Below are 15,246 nucleotides of genomic sequence, written 5' to 3'. Positions count from 1 at the left end.
AATGGCTTGAAAGACTCCTTGTGCCAGGCCCCTGTTCACAGGACCCCTGATTACCAAAGACCTTTTATTTTGCAGACAGATGCCTCTGACACTGGGATAGGAGCTGTACTATCACAAGTAGATGAGAAGGTTAAGTAACACCCTATGGGCTTCAATAGTCGCAAGCTTAAGGACAGAGAGCTCAGATGTTCCACAGTAGAGAAAGAATGTGTCTCTGTTGTGTGGGCCCTAAGGAAGCTGAGGCTCTACATCTATGGGACCCACTTCACTGTGCAAACTGACCACAAGCCCTTAAAGTGGCTAATGAAAATGAAGGGAGAGAATCCAAAGTTGCTCAGGTGGTCCATAAATGTGCAAGGCTTTGACTTCACTATTGAACATAGGACAGGTGTCAAACATAGCAATGCTGATGGGTTGTCCAGAATGTTTAACCGACCTGAACATGAGACTCATCCAGGGGTGGATTAGTTCCCCCTGTCCTCAGTCTGGGAGTGGCGAATGTCAGGAAAGATTTCATTGTTTATGTAATATTCCCTCCAGTTGTACACCCCCAAACTTTTTGCTGCTGTTCAAACACCTTAGTCAGCCTTCAGCTGCACTCCTCTGGGCTTTCACTCACTTTTCATGGAGAAACTGACATGCCCTTAAGACAGTGAGTACTGGGAGACTTTGTTTCCCTTAGTCCTTTTCCAATGTTGCAACTTTTCTGCAACATGTAACAAGTGCACAATGTACCTGATTGTCTTGTGTTGATTAGATAGTATTGCTGTGATTCTTTTACTGTGTGTCGAGTTACAATGGCCTTGTAATAAATGTGTTTATATTTTTTATATATACACCTGTCTGGGAGTAATTATAAGTGTCCTTGCTCTGTGTGCTCATTGAGGTCTTTCAGTCACCCTCACCCCTCCTGGGACATAGGCCGTCATTATGACTTTGGCGATAGCCATGCCGCTATTGGCGGCATGGGTGCCGCCAAAATTGGGTCCGGGTTCCCAGAATGGGGAATTAACGGGCCATTCTGAGTTCGGAGGGCCCGGTAATTCCTCCCTTCAGGAACCCGGGCCCTGACCTTCCCCATTCCCATTTCAGCCCCCATAGGGCTAAATGGGAATGGGAGAGGGAGCAAACAACGGGCCGATTACGAGCGGCCTGTTGTTTGCTACCTCTTCCCCTCGCGGGACCCGCTCTGCACGTCTAGTAAAAGCAGACGTGCAGAGCAGGTCCCGCGAGGGGACCTTGTAATCAGGCGGTACGGGGTTGACAGCGCCGGCACCTTTACCGGCGCCGTTAACCCCTTACCACCTGACTTATAATGAGGCCTATAGTCTTGACCGCAAACCATAGCTACCTTGATTGGTCTGGCTTGTCCAGAGGTTACCCTGTTCCAAGAAACTAGGATGGCCTTCTGAACCTTTGCCCACCAGGTCAGAGTTCAGAATCCATCTTAACACTCGTACATTTCCCATTCGGTCATTCGAGGTAAAATAACCCCAAAACTAAAGAAACACCAACCCACCTCCAAATCCCCATCTCCACCCACACCCCGTTCCCCCTATTTACCTTTCCTTCAGTTCCTGTGATCAGGAACCGGCGCCGCAGGGTCCTTCTTTTTCTTCTTGGGTCAGAACACTACGGGGTGATTTTCATTCAAATTCGAAATTAATAAAGCTCAAATTCGAAATTAACAAAGCTCATTCCCGGTGAACTATATACTGTAATGTAATTGTAATTGGGTAATCCTTTGTTGCCTGTTAACCCCAACTTCCTTTTAGGAAGAGGGGCATCTTTGTACCTAAAGTAAAGAAATCCCTAATCCGCCTGCTTCCCCAAAACAGGCCTTTAAGTGGAGGGGGCATCTGAAATCCAAAAATCCCAAATCATCCCAATTTTGCTCTCCAGCTTCCCAAACAAAGGCCTTTAAGTGAAGGCAGGTCTGACATCTCAAATTATCTAATCATCCCATTGTTTTTCTGTCCAGCTTCTCCAACGCAGGCCTTTAAGTGGAGGGGGTTCTGAAACCCAAAATTCCCAAATCTTTCAAATGTTTCTGTCCAACTTCACCAACACAGTCCAAAGTAGGTGGGGTGTGAAAAGCAAACTGCTAGCCTTTTAAGCATGGCAGGAAATTGAAATTGCACTGCATTACATATGCAAATTGACCATGCTGACTATTTCTATTTCTATTTCTATTATATATCTGTAGAAAGAATAGTATTGTAATTTGTGTTTTCCCAACCCATTGATGTGATTTATTTTTGAAACAAGAAGTTAATTGTGAGCCACAAAGAAGGTTATGGGTGTAGTTTAGTGTGATTTCTATCACCTATAATTCAAATAAATACAAATATATTTCCTGTACACCGACCTGGGTAGCTCAGGGGCATGGATCCAAGGGGCATGATATGAGGCTGAAATAGAGCTGAATAAAATAACTGACATTAACTGTTTATTGTGTGACACTTAGCTTGGGCAGGGAAGGAACTCCCTATGCTGAGGGTGGCCTCTCCATAAACCGTTACAGAATATCCTGGTGAATACATAGACCAGCCCCTAAATTAGATACACTTTTTAACACTATGGGCCTCATTACGAGTATGGAGGTAGCCATGCCGCTTTTAGCGGCATGGCTACCCCCATACCGGGTACCAGGTCCGGGTTCCAGGAATGAGGAATTACTGGGCCATTCCAACAGGCCCATTGTTAGCATCCTGGTCTGCTAGCGGGTCCTGCTAAGGACACCTGGTTTTACCAGACGTCCTTAGCAGGACCCCCGAGCAGACCTCGTAATGAGGCGGTAGAGGGTTAATGGCGCCGGCAGCTCTACTGGCGCCGCTAACCCTCTACCGCCTTCCTCGTAATGAGGCCCTATGAGTCCTTCTAGTAAGAGTAAACACAAAGGGTACAAGTTAGCATAATGTATCTTTCATTTCCAAACCACCTGAAAGTGATCAAATGTCCACCCATGGTGCACGTAGTGTGGTGCCCCCACCTCCCACGCACACCCTCCTGCCCTTAAGGAAGCCTACGCCTTTTGGGCTCCATAACTGGACTTGCTCAGTTGGACATACTGTCTTTCCCCACTCCCTGCTCCCTGTGAAAGACAATAATACCCCTATTTAAGACTTCCTGCAATGCTCTGTTAATTCAGGAGAACTGCTTTCTCATTCCTCTATCCTTTGCCACCATCTCAAATTCAATTATCAAATTCGGTTGTCTTTGGTCTTAAAGTGAGCTGAAAGTATACATAGCTCAAATACTTAACTTTCTTAGGGACTCAAAATGCTATTGTTTTCCCACTGCTTGTTGTCTGTGATTTCTAACACTTCTGAACGGTTCCATGTTCTTCTGCCAACAGTAACTATATTGTGGTACTTTACCAAGATGTAATTACTTTGATTTTTTTAATAAAATTTCCCACCCATCGCATTCGTTACTGACCCTGCCCCAAACCTCTCCCCACCTCCCTATCCCACAATTCCCTAAACAAATGGATGAAAATATGAAGTAATTACTGTTGCCAAAAGAACGTGATACCTTCTGATTTAGTGCAGAACTTGAGGTATTTGTTCACATAGTGCAAGCTTGAAATTCCAGAAAGAATATTATTTCCTTGGAAGCAAGGGTAAGGAAGGTAACAAGGAATCTGAGGCTTTCTCGATGTTAGCTGCCCGTAACAAGATCCCTATTGGCTCTCAGGATATATCTCTCAGGATCGAGAAAGTCATCACTCATCGGTAGTGATGTTTTCAGGATATTTATGTTGAAAGCTTCAGATAATGTTGTAGACAATTCAGCCGCACTTTTATAGCTCTAAAATTCCAAGGCTGCAAATTTTCATCCAATTTATTAGCTTGCCGTTTGTATCTTTTGAGCTTAGCAAGAAAATTCCACTGTGAGGTCTTGCCACTTATAACATTACTGCCGGATGTCACTTGCTGCTCCAGTTTAACGGTTATGATATTTAAGGCATCCAACTTGGCATTCAGAACCTGCCAGGACATCTAAATATCTTTTTGATGGCCATGAGTGGAGTGAAATGTAGAATAAATGTCTTTGCTCATAGAGGTCATTCACTTTACCGTGCTCTTTTCATCGTCATCTTTGCAATTGCTATACTCTGCATCTGCATCATCATCTGTGCCTTTATTCATATTGTTGTGACTGCCCTTTTCTTGAGGGATACTTGGTAGTAGTAGTGTCTTGTCCCTGCTCAACACTTCTGTGATTGTGTCCCCATGGCCCTGCTTCTCATCACCATCCAGACCACGGGAAACCATGCCCCCTCTGTTCTTCCCATTCAGCGTACAACCATTTTCAACCAGTCTCTGCCCCCTTTGCAGTCCATGAGTCGATGGTTTTGGGAGTTTCACCTCCTGAAGTGTATTTAGCAGTATTCAAACTTGTGCCCACAATTTGGGGATCAGAAGGATTTGTGGTTACAGAGCATTTGACTCACCTTGCTGACAGCTGGAATATGTTTGGGGTAGCTCTTCATTTAATGGGTCCATCCCAGAACAACTTTCTGCAGCATGCCTACATCTACTGTCTGTGCACCCAAAAGCTGGTGCAAAGCAGTGTTTGCCACATCCGCAGGTAAAATCTATTGGCAACAGGAAGGGCCAACCTGTTTCTTGTCTACCATCCTTGTTCTGGAGGGGAGGATCAACATTGAGCAGGATAAATCAGAGGAACCAAAATAACTTGCCCAGATCTAACTGTCCCAATGTTCCTCACTCTACAATAGCCTGAATTGGAGTATGAGCAACGGTTCAAGAACAAGTGCTTTGTGAACCTTGACTGGCTGCATTATATAGTTCAGGGCCATCGACGCCGTTTCCCGCTGAAGTTTAGATCACTGGGAATTGTGGTGGGTATTGTGACTAGCACATTCAATGCTAGAAAGTACTGATGGTTTATAGTCATAATGTCGACAACAAAAATGTCGACAGTCAAAAAGTCGAAAAAAAAATGTCGAAAAAAAAATGTCGACTTTTTTTTTCAATGCATTTTTTTTCGAAATGGGGGGGTTCCCCCCCAGCCCCCCTTTTTTTAATTTTTTTTTTTAATTTTTCCCTTTTTTTTTAGTCCCGAACCCCTAAAATAAATATATAATTAAAAAAAACGAAAGTCGACATTTTTTTTTTCGACATTTTTTTGTCGACATTTTTGTCTGTCGACATTTTTTTTTCGACATTATGACTGTCCACCGTACTGATATGTGGATTCCTAGCTACAATTATGACTTCAGCTAAAGTGGTCAGTACAGCTGCTCCTCCATGAACCTTGACCTGGTTTGTGGGAACTAATGGGACATGAGGTTACCCACATTTGATATATTCATGGCACATGGACCGCTGATGTGGTAGGGTGAGCACACTTGTCTTCATACACCTCTCTCACAAACTTCTAAATCATGGTATGGGAATTTTAATGCTCATGCAAACACATTGTCAGTCCTAATGTCATATATGCCACTTCCCAGCCACCATGGTCTTTGAAGGGTGATAAGTTACAATTCAAGAATTAATTGTAAAATATACATTAAGGACAATTGGGTTGTCAGTATGTACAACTGTTCTTCGAGACTTAATATTATCAAAAGGTAGCTGCTTAATAATGTAAGACAGGGCTGCAATTCAACAGAAAGGCTGCAGCACAAAACCCTTATGCCATTTTAATTAACGTGCTAAGCGGTGATAAGGCTTTCTTATCCATGCACCCCTATATCAGTAATTAAGTGTTGAACAGTGAAAAACATTTCTGATCATGTATATAACAAAGTAATATCCTTTTTTGTTATTCCGTGTACAATGCCAATATCGTGGCCACGAATTTCGCCCTCCGGGCTTATCAATTGACTATGTGAAAACCTTGTTCATTTGCATATAGTAATCCGCAAGCCTATTGTTTATCTACTTAGTAATGCAATTGGTAACGGTCAGTGTTAAAGGAAAAACATGACAATTGCATGTATGAAAATAGCAATGGAGGAAATAGTATTAGAGGAAAATAATAAGAGAAAAACAACAGAGAAACAAAAAACAAAGCACAAAAAATAAATAAAATGTGGTAATGCAGCGGTAACTCCATTGCCACTTCATTGCAACCATTTTTGTCCACACCATCAAGCTCATAATGAGGGGCCAGGGGCCCCTTTTCTAATGATGTGCATCTGCAGTGATCAATACCATATGGCTTGGTCTACTAAAAAGGGCATGGCCTCCCTTTGTCTCAGGAGGATAGCTCAGGGGCAACGTGCTCGCCTTCGAAGCAAGATGACACGGAGCAACACAAGTACGATCCCCGGGTCCACGCTTAGAAACCTCTGGGTATTAAGTGTGTCATAAATAAACAAATACAATTACTGGCAGCATTACTTATCTTCAGATTCTGTTGGAGTTGCATGGCCTGGGCTGATCCCATCTTGGCCAGCATCAAGTCTGCCTGATCTAGTGGAGAGGTTCTCTCTCATCAAATACTCCACTTTGGTCTGTGGTATTCATCCTCAGGAGCAAAGTTGCAAGCTAAATGTTTTTAAAGATTTCCCCTCACAAGTGTCTGTGCCGGTGCTCATTTAGCTTAAATGGATAAGTATCACCCAAGATAGCAGATCACAATGATAGCCTAAGACTATTAGTCTAGCAGCGCCTTTTAGCATGGTTCTCTACCATTTGTATCAGCCTGCTGAAAACCCAAGCTTAGACCAATCTACAGGGGCCCAGTGTCATCACTGTGTGACAAAAAAGAGGTTTGGGGTAACCAGGTATGTAGGCGTTGTATACAAGAATACAAGCAAATTGAAATGTACTTGTGTCAGCTGCAGACAGTGAAACCCTAGGCTACCCCTGCCTAGTACAAGGAATGAGAAAAGATCAATACGCTTCCATATGCATGCGCTGCCACAGACCATAAGAAAATACACAGTTGAAATATAATTCCTGATAAACAAAGACATTTTTAATTTTGACTTCGTTCAGAGACTAGTAGTGCCTAGTTCAGAGATTAGTGGTGCCGACGCGTGTTTCAACCAACGAGCCGTATTGAGGCTGGGTCACAGGATTTCAGCGTACCCACATCACATAATGCATTTGGCATTTTGCCATTGATTTTGAAGAATATCGCAAAACAATAATTTTGAGCAAATATATGACACGTCATTATACATGACTGATTCCAGATACAAAAGAGATTCTTCTTCATAGGCTAACAAGCCAGGTTTCCTTTAGCGGACTACAGAATTTTTCATGTGCCTTGATAAGGACCAACAAGGTCGACACACATGTCGGCACCACTAGTCTCTGAACTAAGTCAACATTAAAAATGTCTTTGTTTATCAGGTATTATATTTCAACCGTGTATTTGCTTATTGTTTGATGTCAGCGCATGGAACGTTAGGTATCACTACATAATATCCCCAACAAAAATATCGCCGTAGATATGGCCGTTTGGTTCGTCATAGGCGATATTTTTGTTGGGGATATTATGTGGGAGCAGGAGTTGCGGGGGTGTCCCCCGCACATTAAAAAATTATGCAAGGGCTGTGGGGGTGTCCGCCGCAGGGTCCATGTGTGAATATGGCGATATTTTTGCATCGCGATATATATTTGCGGTGGAATTAACACATGGAACCGAACGTTATTGATCTTTTCGCATCTCTGTGTGGCCTGCAACCTTTGGTCATGCATCCATTGCACAGCTCGTCAAGTCTGACAGTTCACTTGTGCAGCAGCTGTGTGCCCACAATGCCTTGTCTCTGCAACATCTCTTTATTTATTATTTATTTATTTATTTTTACATTTGTAAAGCGCCACGCAGCCCAGAGGCATCGGGGCGCTGTTGCAAGAAAGTGGCTTAGTTGCAGTGCAGGGAGGGGTAGATCGAGGGTGTTACAGCGAGCTTGTATCTACCCCTATCGTGGGAAAAAGGATGTTTGCCTTTACAGAGGTTATACAGTTGACAGGGCCCCGGTGGGGTTTATACAAACAACATAGATTTATTGCTTTCCTGAAGCCCAAGTGGGATTCGATGCCTCTAATCTCGGCGGGTAGTAGGTTCCAGTTGGTGGCGGCGAGGACTGGGAAGCTAACGCCACCTGCTCTGGTTTTGATGCTTTTTGAATTGCTAGGCGGTTGGTGTGGCTAGATCTAGTTGGTTTGTTGGAGGGGGGCCTAGAGAATCTCTGAGCAAGGTAGCGTGGTGCTGTGTCTTGTCGACATTTGTGGGTGAGTGCCAATGATTTGAAAAGGATCCGTTCCTTGACCGGAAGCCAGTGGACGTATTTTCTGGTGGCTGAGATGTGGTCTCTTTTTGAGATTCCCGTGGCTGCTCGGAGGGCATTCTTCTGCACCGTTTGAAGCTTTTTAATATTTTTGGCTGAAGTGCCTAGTAGAAGTGCATTGCAGTAATCTAGGCGGGAGCCTATGATAGCTCTTGCGATGGTGAGGGAGTTTTCCTGTGAGAGGAAGGGCCTTGCAGCAGTGATAAGTTTTGAGTGGTAGGCTGCTGCTGACAAGATTGCGTTGACCTGTCTGTCCATGGTGAGGTTTGAGTCCAGGTAGACTCCAAGGGTGTGTTACATATCGCTTTGGTCCTGTTCCATTTGACGACTACTACTTGTTCTTCAGTTTAAGGGGTCCCTTGTCATGTGACTTTTAGACATTTTCAAGGTTAGGCATTTAAAAGGTTACGTTCAGAATTGTGACTGAGTGTTAAATAGCCCCTGTGAATGCCCCGTTTTGCCTTTGTCTCTTACTAGACACGTTGTTATTTGGCCCTCCCCCTCCTTTGGCCTCCATGCATTTGTGCAGCAGCTTAAAAGTAGAGTTTCTTCTCATTGTGCTTCCTAGAGCGTTGTTATATTTTTCATGAAATAAAAAGGAAACTGATGGAAGTCATGGCATCCCTGCCAGTTTTGACAACATCCTCAGAAGATGACAAAAAGTCTGAAAAGAAATTCCACGATTTGATGGGGAATATACATTTAGATATGAATGTATGCCCTCCTCTTGATATAGTTTGGTCCAGGTCAAGGGAATCCTTTGATATGTTCTGTACTGTTTCTTCTGTTCTTTCTCTTTTCATTCTTGCATACAGGTAGGCGGTATTCAATCTGCATTACCATGGAGATCAAGTCAGAAAAGGATACAGGGCGAGGAACCGGAGCTAGTTCATCCTTAATGTCATCAGCTAATCCTCTCCTGAATGTGGCATATTGGGCTGTCTCTGGCCAACCCGCTTCTGCATCAATGCTCTTAAAGAAGGACATGTAAGCAAGGGCATCAGTATTGCCTTGGTCTATGTCAAGGAGTTATTCATATGCAGAATAAGCCAATTCTGGTTGTTCAAACATGTTTTTTAAGGCCCGAACAAACGCTGAATAATCTGGTAAGAGAGGAATAGCTGAAGTTACCAATGGTGGAGCCCAAGCTAGGGCATTTCCTGTCATGTTGGAAATCATAAAGCCAAACTTAGATCCATCATTAGCAAAGAATGCTGTGCGAAACGTCAAATACAATGTACAGGAATTTAGCAATTCACACACTTGTTTGGGTGAGCCATCACATCTTCCGGAAGCCAGGAATTTAGCAATTCACACACTTGTTTGGGTGAGCCATCACATCTTCCGGAAGCCAGGAATTTAGCAATTCACACACTTGTTTGGGTGAGCCATCACATCTTCCGGAAGCCAGGAATTTAGCAATTCACACACTTGTTTGGGTGAGCCATCACATCTTCCGGAAGCCAGGAATTTAGCAATTCACACACTTGTTTGGGTGAGCCATCACATCTTCCGGAAGCCAGGAATTTAGCAATTCACACACTTGTTTGGGTGAGCCATCACATCTTCCGGAAGCCAGGAATTTAGCAATTCACACACTTGTTTGGGTGAGCCATCACATCTTCCGGAAGCCAATCCAAGCATTGGCAGGTCCGTAGTTTGCATGTCTCTGGTGGTTACCAAGTGTATTAAGGTAGCATTTTCTGCCTACAGGTTTTGAACTGCAACAGTGAGTCCCTTTACGGCGTTTATGAATTCCTGAGTCTGCACCATGTCCTCAAGATCCACTTGGCATTGCAAGCTCTCAAAATGCCTCTCACCTCTTTCTTACCGTGCTTCTTCAACTTGATCTACCCGCCTTGGGCGTCTTCCTTTCGTGTGTTTTTAAGACTTACGTTCTTGGAAGAGATATGGTCTGTCCTTTCCAGTCTCCACAATGTCAGCCTAATGAAACAGGCTACCGCAAGACGGCCGTCTGAGGGCCAAACCTCCAGGGGGGAAAGCCAATCCTGGCACAATGCCCCCACAGATAGAATAGAAAACTGGTGGGCAATTCCACAGTAGAACAGGAAATACTTCAAATAGCAGGAAAATGCAGATTAACAACAGATTCTAAGAGGCGGTTCAACCCGAGAGGCGAACAAGTGTCCAGAGAACAGCTGATAGAGAAGGGGTGCAACAGGAAGCAACAGGGAGGCACAAAACAGGGCATTGTCACCAGAAGGAAAAGATTGGTGACAGAAGGGCATGAAAGTTAAGCAGATAACAACCATGCTTATTACCCAAAGCTTAACAATCCGGGTTGAAACGGAGGGGGCTGCACGTCCTCAGAGTAAATATAGGACGCAAAGGGACGGCACCATATTTAAAAAAGACTAGACCGGCAAAGATGTTAGCCAGAAAGAACATGCCGAAACACAGATGGGTATCACCACCACCTATGACACTCAATCCCTTGCAGCTTGCAGCTTGCCCCCCTCACAGGCAATCATTGGGAGTCGTTCCAAATTGCAACACTATTCAAAGTCTTAAAATCAATTAACTGTAAATTGCAGACTTCGATTCCATAATAACAAAAAGCCATTCCTGTTTCATTCATTTTTGAATTTAGAATCAGATCAAGAGTTATCGCGGAGCTAGCTGGCGACAATGTATCTTGATTCGACAAATATTTGCTCATCCTCCCAGTCAAAATCTTTAAGGCTAAAAAATGACATGACTGTGAATCAACGCTGATTTAAGGACTATACATCTTTAGTGGATACCTTCAATCCTAAAAAATGCTAGATCAATGACCAGGTCCAAAGCTAAACCAGATGCTAGTTGCCAACATAACTTCTCAGAGCTTTGACACAGTATAGAATTCTGGGTACACTTGGTCTTTTTTTTAGGTATGTGTAATCACCCCTGGATTTTATACCCCCCTCCCACAAAGTATACCTTTATTCATAAACACTCACTCTTATTTTCATTGACAAACAATACATAGTTGTTCTTGCTTGCAGTTCCATTGCTTTCTAGTCTCAAGAAAAGTGTATAGTACTAAATTCTATAAATTGTTTGAAATTGTCTGGGAATTATGCTTGTTGTCCCTTAGGATAATTTGAATTGCATGGTTTGCCTTCGTTCTTACATTATCTTCTGCCCAGTACCAAACAGAAATGGGTACATTATGAAGACGTGGCACGATTCTTTCCATGACAAACACAATCCAGTGTTGGCAGGTGCTTGAGTAATAACTCTTTAATACCCTCATCTCCTTCCCTCCACTACCAGGTCATTGGCATCCTTCCCAGTTCGTACAATTTGACCAATTTAATATGTATCCAGAAATACACGTATTATTGTTGTACATATTAATTGCTAAAAAAAAATAGTCCTCTGTATTAAATTGAAACTTCTTATTTTAGGAGATGAGACTGGAAATGATCAGCATCTTTCGAGTTGTCTTTGAAAGAGTGGAATAAGAGATTGTTTTATCTGAGCAAAGATCAACTGTGAGAGTGCATAAAGTAAACATGTTCCACAAAATGTGAGAAACATTGCCAGAAATAACTCTAAAGAACAATGCAGAGAGCTGTATGTATTGACTACTAATTTGCCAGCCAGTACAGTGCCCTTAAAAAGGTGGGACCAGGTCACTTTGACAATACCAACATGTCTGTCTGTATTTATCCATATTTAGTTGTTGCTGTGTAGAAAGTCACAACTAGTATTTTTCCACATATATTAAAATTAAAAAATGAAGTGTCTTTAATACAATGCTGGCATAGCTGGGTTCATGAACATGAAGCCACCAACCATTTTCACCTTACATCAAATTGCCCGCTTTTGCTGCTGACTGGAGAACCATTTCTGCAGCCATTTAAAGGTTTTGAAATGGAAAGAAATGAACTTTTAAGGTCTCTCAGTTGTGTTACTTTCCCCCAGACATTGAACGAAAAGGTGTGCTTCACAACCTGGAGAGCTGAGCAAAAGTCGTTAAGGACTGCTTTTTTCCGTTTTTTACAAATAAATACTGAAAGGAAACAGGGTGATTTCCGTCTGTATGTATGTGTAAAAATATGTAAAAGCTGAAAACTCGGAGCCTTAATTATAATTTATTATTATCCTGAAAATCCTCAACACGTGCTTCAATATTATAGCGCATCAGGATGATGCACATGCAACCTACCTGTAGTTTCCAATTCAAGGATAGATTCCCATTTTCAATACGATTATCTTTGCCAAATGTTGTGCATCTTAAATAGAGATATGTATTATTTAGGTAATATGACTCGAGGAGGGGGGCCTTTACTTGTCTGGTAATGCCCCAGGGGGATATAGTTAGAAGCCCGAACAAAGCAGGGGCTTTAACGGAGCTCTGGGGGAACTACCAGACCGGTAATGGCCCCCCTGCGATGGCCATATTTCCATTAGTACCACAGGCAGGTTGTACCGAGGTACTAATTGCAATTTTTCTCGAGTCGAGAAACGGCGCTGCATTCATTTCTTGACTCGATAGAAAAATGTTGGATAACCGGGTAATAACCAGGCAATAAACTCTGAGACTCTGAGACTGTGGGCCATTACCACATAAGGTAATGCCCCCGAGACCTATAGTTACATAGCTGTGCTCGGGCCTTAACGAAGACCCCGGGGCATTACTGTATGCAGTAATGGCCTGCAGTTTAGGGGCTTATTGACTAGTACCCCGGCTCGTTAGACCGGGGTACTAATGGCATTTTTTTTTCTGTCTGTGAGACGCGTTGCAGCCTGAAGAAACACAGAATAAGGGTGAGGACCGGCGTAACGGATGCATTATGATATGATATGATATTTTATTTGTATCGCGCTTGTACACAGGTGTTTCAGAGCATGACTAGGCAAGGGAGGGGATACAGAGGAGAACACAAAAACAACAACGATCTTGCTAGGCCCAGTGACATTGAGAACGCACAAGTGCATGGGACGGGGAAAAGGGAAAAAATGCATGGAAGGGGGAGAGTGGAAAGTGCAGAGCAGAGGAGAGTAGATAAATAAAATAATAAATACAAAATAGAAAGGAGGCAATAAACAATGATAGTGCAGCCAGCATGTGGCAAGTGCTGTCTTTATGTCGACAGACTGGGTAAGTCTGATCAGTGCAGAGAAGAAGAAAATGGGGTGAGGGGCTGTATGGGTACAGATACAGTCCATCCAGTGCAAGTAGTGGCCGGGAGGCAATGCAGGAGGGCGGCACGGTGAGCAGGTACCTGGACCCAGAGGAAAGAGGATGGCCAGCTGCACAGTGCCAAGAGAGAGCGGGTCAGCAGGGGAGAGTGGGAGAGAAGGCAGAAACAAAGAGGAAGGTCTTCAGGTGCTTCGGGAACCGGAGATGGCTCTCCTCAGGTTTTTCATCCATTGCAATGTGAGCGGGATTACCAGAAGGTAAGGCTTGCAAATGGACTTATAGGTAAGTGCTTTCCTTGTTTTTGCGCCACGCCAGATACTAATGAAAAATAATAATTTCAATAATCCGAGATTCTGCTGCTAAAGATGGGGTGAACATAAGAGTGAACTTTCATTACTAAGACCATGCCTCCTCTTACCCTTCACAGACCTTTGCTCCATCATGGTGCAATGTAATGTACAAAAAGTGTAAAACAGTTGAACAAGTCAATTTTCAACCAATGTTCAGTCAATTGTTGCCGCCTGCCTCTGGCAGGAGGTAATAAATCACAAACAGGGAGTACTCACACTGCTTTAAGTGGGCTAGGGCCAGCCGGGGCCGTGCCCCAGCAGTCTCCAAAAAGTGAGACTGAGCCAGGGCCCCCCGGTCCCACTACCTCGGGCGGGTTATCATCCCATCACGGCCACAGCCACAATGGGAGGTGAGCCTGCCGGCTGCCACCATGATGGAGTTAGGCAACAGCTGTGACTGACAGAAGTGCCAGCCAGTCACAGCGTTGCGCAAACTATTGTCACAGGAAATTCCTGCAGGAAATGCACATCATTTCAAAACTGTAACCTCCTCTGGTGACCCCTCGCCACGGTCACCAGAGGAAGTTAGAGTCCCAGGGTAGCCCTGATAAAAAGGTGCATGGCTTGCACCATTTTGCATTTGCTGACCTGCTTGCACACCGGACTCCAAACTCCTGCTGCCTCACTGCTATTGGCTTTGCTGTTGCTTTTTGCAGTTTCAACTGGTCAAGGCAAACTTCTCAATTCAGTGTGTTTACCTCGACCAGCTGAAACTGGAACAGACACATCTGTTCCTCTCTTCCCACCCTTTCTTTATTTCTTTAATCTTTTTTCCCCAATTTGCAAAACTTGCTTTCCTTCATTCGGGCGCCTTTGTGACCACCCCCGCATTGCACAGTCCTCTGTAAAATTGACTTGGTCACCCATGAAAAAGTGCCCAACAGTTATTTGAGAGAGAAAGGGGTATCAGCAAAGCTCTCCCTGTTTATGGAACTCCCTGGCTCTTCCGAACCTGCAGCATTATTTCCTAGTTATTACATGTGGAAAAGGTATGCCATATATTGTTCACATCTAATATAATAATAATAATAATTCTTTATTTGTTTTGGTTTATAAAAACCTTTCCAAAGTTCACACATCAAGATACAACCAATGCTTTGTCCTTTGCGTAATTTCACATATACCAATAATCAAAGACCAAATTGATTACCATACATATTTACATCTAATATTATTCTCCAGCATTGTGGCATAATCCCTAGATCCTAAATCTAGCAGAGCCCAAAACTTGTGGCATATTGTGTCTGAAGGTCCTCATCAAGAGCAATGCCTGCACCTCCTCCGTTTTCTTTGCAGTCAAAGAACTGTAACTGAAACGTAGCAACCAAACGGGGGCCATTGGATACGGAATGTCTCCTCTAGAAAGGTCTTGCTGTTTTTCTACCAATAGATTGACTTTTGGTCACTTCCTGTCAAACCTGCCGCCACTACATTCCTTCCTGATCTTTCATCTCCCTTGTCCT

At 43.5% G+C, this 15,246-nt stretch overlaps 1 protein-coding gene across 5 annotated transcripts in view; it reads right to left on the bottom strand.

The window, feature by feature from the left end:
- The window catches only part of MYH16 (myosin heavy chain 16), a 1,358,245-nt gene that overhangs the window by 547,463 nt on the left and 795,536 nt on the right, over positions 1-15,246 (bottom strand). The gene's annotated exons all lie outside the window — the stretch shown is intronic.

The sequence above is a fragment of the Ambystoma mexicanum genome, chromosome 3q (genome assembly GCF_040938575.1).
Source record: "Ambystoma mexicanum isolate Mex_15411 chromosome 3q, UKY_AmexF1_1, whole genome shotgun sequence".
Lineage (NCBI taxonomy): Eukaryota > Metazoa > Chordata > Amphibia > Caudata > Ambystomatidae > Ambystoma > Ambystoma mexicanum.
Note: the sequence above shows the minus strand (reverse complement) of the source record. Positions and strands in the feature narration are given on the sequence as shown.